An 11,037-nucleotide genomic window follows, 5' to 3' on the forward strand; every position below is an offset into this window, starting at 1 on the left:
TTCCGAGAAAAAAAAGTTGACGTCATAATATTGCCGCTAATGGAAATCGCCTATACCATTATCTCCAAAACTAGGCAGACTGTTTGAATTCTGTTTGCGGGAATCAAGCCAGGCATTGGCACAGATAATTTATCGCAAACCTGATACATCACAATGACGTCATATTCGTTTTTATGACGTCATCATTAAGAGGACGAGGATCTTAGCTCATTCGAGCTTGTTGGAGTTTAATTTTTGAAATGTAAATGTGGTGAAATACATCTCTGGACTGGGATTTGAAATATGAAATTCTTGCTTGTGAAGCAATGGCTCGAGTTATGAGCTATTCCCCAACTCAAGCCTTGAGTTGAGCCAACACTTTGCAAGCTAAGATTTCTGAGTTCAAATTCCAATCCAGATATGTATTTTTTCACATTTATTCACCACGGCATTTACATCTCATATATAAAAACTTCAAAAAAAACATTTTAAAGGATAAAAGATGATATAAATACATCCCATAAATTTGAAAAACATAACCCAAAACAGCCTTCCAAGACTTGAATCAAAAATATGTGGCTCTCTTTCACCACTGGGTGGTAGGAGCCAGTGCTGCCGTTCATACATAAATAGTGCAACTCATAAAAGTTTTAAAAAAAGGTCTTAAACCTAAACGAGCTTCCTTTCAAGAGTCTCACCAAAAATAAATGGCTCTCTCTCGTGCCACCAGGTGGTAGGAGCCGGTACTTCAATTTATATGTATATTTGTATGGACCAGTATAACATTTACTTGTGCTTTGACAAGCCCGTTACGTCACAACACCACCAATAAAAAAAACATGTGGAATATAAAGATACCCGCAGTTTTCAGAACGGAAGGACATGAGGACATGAGAGGAAGAGGAGAAAGCAACAATATGCTCTCCTGAGCTGTCGCACTCATTTTCAAGCATTGGAAATCAATTTAAAACTCACCTACCCAGTGAAGGAGGAATCTGGTTTTTTCTGTATGCGAAACTTGTAATGTTTAACGACTCACCTATTCCCTAACCGCAACGGACCAAATTCACCCCGCTGTTTGTTGGTCTGTGGAGATTCAGCTTTGCTTCTGATAATATACCCTGTGAGATGTTATTTGCTGAACTCCCTCTACTTGTGGAATATACCTGTCAGATATTCTATAGCTGTTATCTCAGTGATGATTTCGAAGCTTGTGTACCCTCATTAGCACTATTTCGGGAGATTTACACACCATTTTTGAAAATGCTCTTGGCTGTTCGACTGGTGCATACTCTCGGAGCTTATTCGTCCCTCCAATTTCTCCCATCCTTCAAGTAACATAGCATCCTTTAGAGCTTGGAGATCCCATCTTCATCATCTGTGATACAGCTTTCACTGTGAACTAGGGTTCTTCTCCATGCTTCGGTGATTCAAGGACTTCACCTTCTGAGGACTTGTAAAACACAACTGTCTAATCGGCTTCATCCGAGGTGCACCCTCCGGACTAAATTGTTTCAACAGTGCTCTCCCCCGACCTTTCACCAATTTATAACTCACTGGGATTTACTCTATAAACTGCTTGCGTGCGCCATCTTTCCACATCCACAGTCATGAGTTAACTTATAGCTGCATTGCTGTCTGTAATGTTTGAACTCCTTTAATTTGGGGATTCTTCGGAAAGTCATCAAGTGTTACATTTATTTAGTATTTTTGTGCTTGAGGTAGACAGGAGGGATTAACAAATATTCTTTATACAGTTACCCTTCTGCCTCCTGTCACTATTGGTTTCACCCTGAAAACAACATTAAGGGCACTTCAGTGTCGATATTAATTTTCTGCCATGACAACTTCCGCATTACTGGTGTACTCACTATGGTGCCCCGAGGCCAAAACATAACAATATACATGCACTTCAATTTCATTTCAAAACATAAATATATATATATATATATATATATATATATATATATATATATATATATATATATATATATGTGTGTGTGTGTTTGCGTGTGTGTGTGTGTGTGTGTGTGTGTGTATTTATCCATTCCATTGGTCTCATACTCTTTGCAGTGCTTCGGTGCTGCTGAAGCAGTCTCCTGGGCTATTGGGCACAATCCTGGACAGGTCACCACTTTGACGCAGGATACTCAAATGGCTCAATCATCCCAGCAAACTGGTACTCATTTTGCCAACCATTGAAGGATGGCAGGCTGAGACAACCCCACCTGGCATTAATTCAATGGTGAGGATTTCATCCCAGGACACGAGGATCCCAAGCCCATCAGCCTAACCATTAAGCCAACACCAGGTAGGTGTATGTGTGTACATGTGTGTGTGCGTGCATACCTTTTCATACATACATGTTATATATATATATATATATATATATATATATATATATATATATATATATATATATATACATATATATATATATATATATATATATATATTGTTGCGGAAATGGCCCTGAGTGTGTTACTAAATATAGAATTAGCCCAGATCCCCCATTAAATGCATGTTTAGTCAGGTTGTTCAGTAATTGGATGTTACATGTGTGTCGGGAGGTGTAGCCGGCTGTTCATTGTTCATCCAGTGGTGGTGTGCTGAGAGGTGGTTTTCTTCTTCTTCTTTTCCTTCTTCGAACTAGCCCCGCCCAGCGCTCTGAGAGTGTCGGCAGCCGATTGGTGGAGGCAGCTGCAATCTCGAGCGATGGACCAATCATGGGTCCCCAGGGAAGGTTCTGAACAACGAGCCCCAAGAAAGGCATGGAAGGGACTGCATGAGGTCAGTCTGTGATCGGCTGGATGAGAAACTGCTGGTGAGAGTCTGGAATCGGCTTCGTGAGGCGCGCTCCCCAAGAAAGGCAAGGAGGGGATGGCATGAGGTCTGTCTGCCCTTGGCTGGATGAGAAACGACTAGTGGGAGTCGCGATCTTCTGTGTAAGGGATTGCTGTGTCTGTCTGCGATCTGCTTCGTGAAAGAGGCAGGAGAAACGACTAGTGGGAGTCGGCGATCGACTTAATGAGGAGGTGATCGACACGTCTTGTAATCTCATTGATCCACCTGCAGAGGCCAACACCCAGAATTGGCCTAGTCTGCTGAACAGGCCAGGCCTGGATTTGTATGCTGGACCATGTGAAAAGCCAGCTGAAGCACACCGCGGATCTTTCACTCTTGTGCCGTCGACCCTACGGTGGCTGAACGCACTGAGGCTGCGTGAGTGGATGGTGCAACAAAAGGACGACACCGCCATTTTGCCACGCGGCATGTTCGAGCTGGGTGCTCAAATCCGTTGACATCAGCTTGTCACGAGCTGCATTCTTGCCTTTGACATTTTCCTCTCATCCATGAGGCATCACCAAGTACTGTGTGTCTTGTCTGTTTGTCTTGTCTGCATGTTGTCTATGGTTTATCTCACTAGGGTTCCCTTCGAAACCCGTAATCCGCAGCTCCCTAGTTAAAGGCGGGTTATAGATTGATTAAAACATTGTCGTGAATGTTTTGCTTGTGTTGTGTTCCCCGATGTGTCCCCAATAAATCTGGCTGAGTTATACGAGATTTGCCACCTTGAATTTATTCGTGCCGCGCCGAGGAACGATCCGCTCGATTTGGATATATAACCCAAACGGGCTATGGACTGGCAGACCTCAGTCTCTGACAAATCCAATCTGTAGCCGGGGTCTATTTCCCCAGCTAGCAAGGCACGTAGTCGGGTGGTAGGAAGGGGGAATCACCACCGGAAGAGGGATAAATTTTCATCCAACTTTTCTAGACCAGTTTTTTGTGTAGATTACGAATATTGAAGGTGATCAGCCAGGTTCAGGGGCTTTTCCAAGATATTGTGGGCCAAATGTCAACCGGGGTCAAATTTTGCCAATTATGAGTTTTTACTATAAAACTGATTCTGAAAGCTAAAATACTCTTAATATATTTATGAAAGAAATAATAATATATTTATGGCTCGTTTATACTTTCAAGTGTCTAATCTTTATCAAAACAGAAAATCAAATCATTTTAGGGCTGACCTTAACTCAAAGTTCAAAGGTCAACAAATAACAACTAGTGAAAAAACAGATAAAATGCCTAAAACTGGTCTATGTTGCTGAAAATTGTGATCAATGTTTCATCTAAGCTAAAATAGAGGAACGGGCACCCCTACCCATTTTCCCACCCATGTGTCCTTGTGGGGTCCCCCAGGGGCACCTCCTTGCCCCCAGAACGTTTTCAAAAATATTGATTTTTTTAAATTGCAAACAATTTCAAACTGGTAAAATAGCCTGAAGTCTGTGTAAAAAACGGTAAAACTGAAAAGAATAAATTGATGAAAATGACAATGAGTAATTTCCTTCTTTTGCAGCCAGTGGCGTATCTAGTATGAAACTAATGAAGCTAAAGCTTTAGGGCCCCCAATCCCGGAGGGGCCCCTGAAGCAACTTTTTTACTATCATCGGCTGTTACTATGCCGATGTTGTACAGGCTTAAAGCCAATATCTTGTTCTACTTTTCGATAATATGCCGCCAATTTTCTCTCATCTTTCCACTACAACAACGTGTTTTTTTTTTTATTAAATTACAAGGCGCTGCAGTAATTTATCAGAAAGTTATGTAACTTTAAATATATTGTTACTAATATATTTTTTCTCTTGTCACCCCCGGAATGAAATTCCTTTTTTGCACGGTTCAGCTGAAACTGTAATGTGAGACCTTGCGACATTTATTTTGAAGTGAAGATCGGCGCCCGATATCAAGAGTTCCATGGAGAAGCTTTCAAGACAACCTGAAGAAGATGACAGTAAAATCTGCAGCAGGAAAGACGAAAGATGTAACAGTACAGAGAGATATCCTTGGATTACTGGCAGCAAAGTCATGTAAAGAAAACATGTCCGTCGATTTGGATAAAGCATTGAAGTATCCTTTAGCAACGGTACCTCTACCTCTTGCGACAGCAGATGGCAGTCGTCGGACAACACCAAAAGTAAGATGATGGAAGCTGCACTTGCATCACTGAATTTACCAAACACAGCCTATGATGTCCCAGAAAATGCAGCTTACGTGATTGACCTTATTGCGTATTTACGTTCGTTGGTGAATGTACCAGATACATTTCGGTTGTTAGCCAGGAGAATTATGGCTGACATACCCACACGTTACAAAGTGGTATATTTCGCATGTGACACATACAATGCACATTCCATAAAACAGGCTGAACAAACTGCAAGAGGGCAGTCAGATGAGTACATTCTGTGCACGCCTGATATCAGAATTTCGGCTGCATTTGGACAGTTTATGTGCAATGGAGCGAACAAAGAGAGAATGATGGAGCTGATTGAACAGGTTCTCTGTGCAGAGGAAAGTCTCATTGGAGACCGAGTTGTGTACTATGCAAGGGGGAATCTCTGCATGAAGATAACGTCACACTGCTCAGAGGAAATACCAGCCCTGGCTACTGACCACATAGAGGCTGATACAAAAATCTGCTACCTCACCCAACATGCACTAGATGAAAACTCTGGTGGTCCCACAGTCTGTGTAGTGCGTTCAAGTTATGGGGATACAGACATTCCAATCATTTTACTGGCCAACGAACGTGAAAATTTAAAGATCATCATAGATTACGGGAGTGGCAAAGGTCGGCGATTCCTTGATCTGAGTCAATGTCAACTCAGTGAACTCCAGAAATGTGCATTGCTTGCTATCCACGCCTTTTCGGGAAATGACTACGTTTCTTCATTTTTCCGAAAAGGGAAGAAAATTGGTGGACACTGATAAAAGATGATGAAAATATGCAGAAAGTATTTGCAGAACTGGGTAACGAGCAACAACTTTCCAGCGTAGTGTTTGATGGACTTCAAATATGTACTTGTGCAATCTACAATCAAAGGAGATGCAAACGTATTAATGAAGCCAGATCTACTATTTTCTGGAATCGATTTCGTGACGGCAAGGTAGCTGATCTTTGTGCATTACCCCCATGTGAGTCAGCACTGGCAATACATTCAGCTCGAAGTAACTATGTAGCCAGGATGTGGCGTCTGGCTCACAGACCCCAGCAATTCTTGAACACTCCAGTAAACCATTGGTGGACTGAAGATTTATCAATCCATTGGGTTCATATGCCATATCCTGTGGTTGTTGTGGAACTTCTGTGTGATATTTCTGATGAAGATAGTGAAGACGAGTTATCAGACTACAGTGAAGACAGTGATTGTGATGAAATGTCCGACTAACATCTATATTTGGTGATTGTATCCAGTGACGTAGGTATTCTACTTCCACTGTCTTTAGCTAGATTTCTTTAATATAATAACTGTTGATTCATCTGATTGTACCTGATTGAAACATGTTTTAGGGGTATTACATACTAAAGCATCTTAATGTTTCCTCTAGATTCTATGAGGAGCAGGGGAAGTTCAGACAAAAGGGCATTTATGCGTTAAGAAAAAGATTTTTAGATATTTTAAAGAAAAATGTGCGATATATTTTTTAGGGCAATGTCTGAATAAAAATCAATAGACAATGCATTAATTTTTATTACTATAGTGGTTAGAAACTACAAATGATAATGAAATTTAAATAGAAAAAAAACTAAATTTTTAAAAAAACCTTTGGGGGCAAGTGGGTGCCCTTGTGGCACGCTACAATGGTGGGGCAGAAAGGACGGACAGAGGACGGCCCGCACCTCTAGTTAAGCTTGGATGAAACATTAGATGATTACTATTTTGAGCAACCAAGTTATCTCGGTGTCAGCATCGTATCAGTTTCTGCATCGGTTGTTATTTGTTGACCTTTGAGTTAAGGTCACCCATAAAAAGATGTGAGTTGTGTGTTTTTTTATAAAGATTAGACACTTGAAAGCATAAACGAGTCATAAAAATACTGCATTTTAGCATTCAGAATCAGTTTTATAGTAAAAACTCATAATTGGCTAAATTTGACCCCGGTTGACATTTGACCCGCAATATCCCGGAAATGCTCCCGAACCTGGCTGATCACCTTTCATATTCGTCATCTACACAAAAAAACTGATCTAGAAAACTTGGATGAAAATTTTTCCCTCTTCCGGTGGTGATTCTCCCCCTCCCACCACCGGTTTAACGGGTGTACATTGGTATCGTGATCCGAGGCCTGTGCCGAGCCAGTCGGCGTTATAACCCCGGAGATGGCGGTGATGATAAGTGACGCCGAATCTTCAATATTTGGCTGTCAAGAGCAGGGTGCGAATCCCACCACCGCCAAATCCTTTACAATATACAGTATATGTATATATATATATATATATATATATATATATATATATATATATATATATATATATATATATATATATATATATATATATATATATCCTGATGTTGGCGCAGTGGTTAGGGCAGCGGCTTGGGATCCAAAAGGTCCTGAGTTCAAGCCCTGTTGGGCCACTGAATTAATACACCAGGGGGTTGATTCAGCCTGTCATCCTTCCGAGGTCGGCGAAGTGAGTACCAGTGTACTGGGCTGGTGTATACCCTGGTTAAAATAGGTGTACCATATCCCTGTGTCATAAGAGGCGACCAGGGTTGCGTCAGGAAGGGCATCCGGCGTAAAACATGTGCCAAATCGCTATGCGGATCATACAGATGATCCGCTGTGGCGACCCCTAACGGGAGCAGCCGAAAGAAGAAGAAGATATATATATATATATATATATATATATATATATATATATATATATATATATATATATATATATATATATATATATATACATTCAAATGCACATGCACACATACACACGAATTGGAGCGTAATATGAAAGAAGCCTTTGCACCCATTGGCTGGAGAGCTGGCTTGATTGGCACCCATTGGCTGACTACTCACAGTGGTCAGGAAGAAAATCTTGTGTCTGCCATATTGGTTTTCTGGTAACTCGAAGATGTCTTTGGAAGTCTCCAAGTCACAATTTGAATTATCTGAGCTACATAACCACAATGTATTATACAAGCACACTAGCAGATTTACCTGGCATTGCGCAAGAAGAGAAACTTGAACAAGTGACACTTTGTAGCCAATCACAAAGATTAATTAATTGATTTGCTGATTGGAGCTCTGTTTCAATTTAGCTGTGTGTCCATCCCTGAATATGTCTGAAGAAGGAGACGTCTGATACTTTGCATTTTGAATGCGGACAGGCTTTCCAGTTTGAATTTTTATTTTGATCTCTCTTTTCATGTGTTGTTGTACATCATTCGCAATTCAGCGTCTTAAAAGGCTATGTTGAATATCCCATTAACAATGTCCCCTTCCTCCTCCTTACACCACGGAGATTATATTGTTACAGATCCGGGGTTCGAAGCTTGCCATTCGGGAAAGCACTTGGGTCCCTGCCGAATGCCTGGTCCTGAGGCCGCCAGGCACAGATAGCTCCCCGCACATGCAGGTGGCAAGGCAATCACAAATGCCGAATGGCACGACCAATCTGGGCAGGATTGCACTACTTCGTGTGATACCTTACCTGTGGATGGCCGACAAATTAGGGTCACGTGCCCTCAGCACAGACTTGGATAACTGCTGAGCGTTATAGTGAGTGCGTGCTGGATAACAAAGCATTTTATTTGGGTGCAACTTCCCATTTCACTGTACTTGTGCACTGTGTCGGACCAATACAGGAAAAGACACCCAGGACAGATTGGAAATAACAACAAGCTTATTTATTACAAACACACAAGCAAGACATCATTTAACGCAATTATTTATCAGCAAGAAAGCAAAAAGGCACATTAGAGCAGATTTAACCATAACACGCATTCTTCTTCAATCTTACTTACACAAAAGATTTGGCCATCATTCACTCAGGGGAGAATAAAACAAGTTCTTGAAAATCCTCACTATAATTCACAGACCGGTGTTTGTATGTTTGTTTGTTTGTGGATTTGTTTGTCGTGCTACTCCGACAGTTCTGGCCCAATTAGATCCAGACTTGCTCCCGAGGATCAGCATAACCCCAACTAATGTATAGTGGTGTTTTTATCCCCCGCCACGTGGCGGAAGGGGGATATTGTTGTCACCCAGCATAATGTGATATTGTTGTCACTCTGTCCGTCCGTCCGTCCTTCTGTCCGGGCGTCAACATTTATAGCTGTGAGTGCGATAACTCATAAACTGTTTGACATATCGATTTGAAATTTGGGTCACACATGTATCACCTGAAAAGGAAGAACCCTATTGACTTTGGAGTGGCCGGATCCAAGATGGCCGACTTGGGCAGCCATCTTCAAAAAAATGTTTTTTCGCCATATTGATTTGAAATTTGAGTCACACATGCACCACCTGAAAAGGAAGAACCCTATTGATTTTGGGCATGGCCAGATCCAAGATGGCCGACTGGGGCGGCCATCTTGAAAAAAATGTTTTTTGTAATAAATGGAAAACCGCTTGTCTGATCGAGTCCCCTGGACTCTGTATAGAATTGATTGATGAATTTTGTGTGGACAGTGGCGTGAAAACGGGAAAGCAGGGGGGCCGAAAAACACCTCAATGGATAGGTTATGAGCTGAAGTTGTGCACCTTGACACTGGTTTTTTTGACAGACATGAAGATGCGAGGAAAAAAACGGTATTTTTAATCATGCTAATATATTATATTGCGAGATGCCAACCATGATGACGCTGCTAATAAATCCTTGTCTTTCATTACCCTCATAACCCATTCCTTATTATTGTTTAATACACATTTAAACCTTTAGTCCCTTTTTTCTGTGTTCCCATAACTGACTTTAACAACAAGAACGATAGCTTCATGGTCCTAGGGGACTCATATGTTCAAAAGAACATACCCTTATATTTTCAATTATTTTGGTTACTACGTTCCTCACCCCTGGGGATCTTTTTCGAGATGATGACCAAATGGTGTCTTGTTTCCAATTCACCTCCCTCATTATCTAGAATATGTATGACCTTTTTCATTCAATGGCAGGGGATTCCCCATCTCTGATGGTATATTTATCTTTGCCGGTGGTCTTTGGGGAGTGAGGAGAGGGGGTACGAAAATTATCCACGTAAATGTCTATCGAGTAGCGCCATTTACAGGACAGTATTCCTGGCCCCACGTTTACTCATGTAGTGAGGTGTTTTGAATTATGAGCAGTAGGTATCTTTTTGCTTTATGCACATAACCTGGGTTATTTATTTTGCCTACATAGAGCAGGCACTTGCCTATACACCACCCAAATAAAGGTATGCGTCAGAAGAACGTGTTGCATGCTTGGAACATGATCGTCCATAGGGCAGGTACTCTGCTCGTAAAATAAATGTAACACTTGGAGAAAAGAAAAGCAGTCTTTTCCTTTCTCACTCACCTCACACAGCCCAGATATACAAAAGAATGCAAATTAAACTGGATGGGGAAGATGGGTAGTGGCAATGTGGCATAATGAGATTCGCAGCCACATCCCTGAGGTGTCCAGAACACAGTTGGCAAGTCATCTCCGTCATCCCAGATATGCAAGCTGGATATGTGGCTCGCCCTCCTCTGCCTCAACTTCTGGTGCCCAGACCCAGTCGGCGAGTTCTCTCTGGTGTCCCAAATATGTGAGCCAGATATGCGACTTTCCCTCCTCTGTCTCAACTTCTTCTTCCTCTGGCCCACGTCATGAGGCGCTGCCATTCACCCTTCTCATCCTTCGTGGCTGACACGATCAAGAGGGCAGGACGACGCTCATGGAGGGAGCATTCTTTTTCCCCAGAAGCTTGACACCAACTGCTCGTGAAACCATCCTTTGTCTTTTCCTCTCCTTCATTCACGAGCTCTTTGTGTCCCCGCTTATACGAGCCTCTCCCGTGTGTTTGTGCCTTTCTGCTTATTCTTCACATCAGCTTTCTTCCCTCCTCTCACATGCCCTATCTCTCTCTCTCTCCCACTCTCTCTCCCACTCTCTCTCTCTCCCACTCTCTCTCTCTCTCTCCCACTCTCTCTCTCTCTCTCTCTCTCTCTCTCTCTCTCTCTCTCTCACACTCTCTCTCTCTCTCTCACTCTCACTCTCTCTCTCACTCCCATTCTCTCTCTCCCACTCTCTCT

The 11,037-nt window shown here is 42.0% G+C and overlaps 1 protein-coding gene across 2 annotated transcripts in view; it reads left to right on the plus strand.

The window, feature by feature from the left end:
- The window catches only part of LOC147020432 (serine/threonine-protein kinase RIO1-like), a 56,253-nt gene that overhangs the window by 19,256 nt on the left and 25,960 nt on the right, over positions 1–11,037 (plus strand). The window contains exon 1 of one of the 2 annotated variants that reach the window (XR_015061834.1): positions 2,087–2,290. The exons of the other annotated variant lie outside the window; for it this stretch is intronic. The gene's annotated coding sequence lies outside the window, so the exon portion shown is untranslated. Of the gene's footprint in view, positions 1–2,086; positions 2,291–11,037 lie in introns of those variants that run through there. 2 annotated transcript variants of the gene reach the window in all.

This window comes from Eptatretus burgeri, chromosome 9, assembly GCF_056783735.1.
Source record: "Eptatretus burgeri isolate ZD-2024b chromosome 9, Ebu_testis_v1, whole genome shotgun sequence".
In the NCBI taxonomy this organism is placed as follows: Eukaryota; Metazoa; Chordata; class Myxini; order Myxiniformes; family Myxinidae; genus Eptatretus; species Eptatretus burgeri.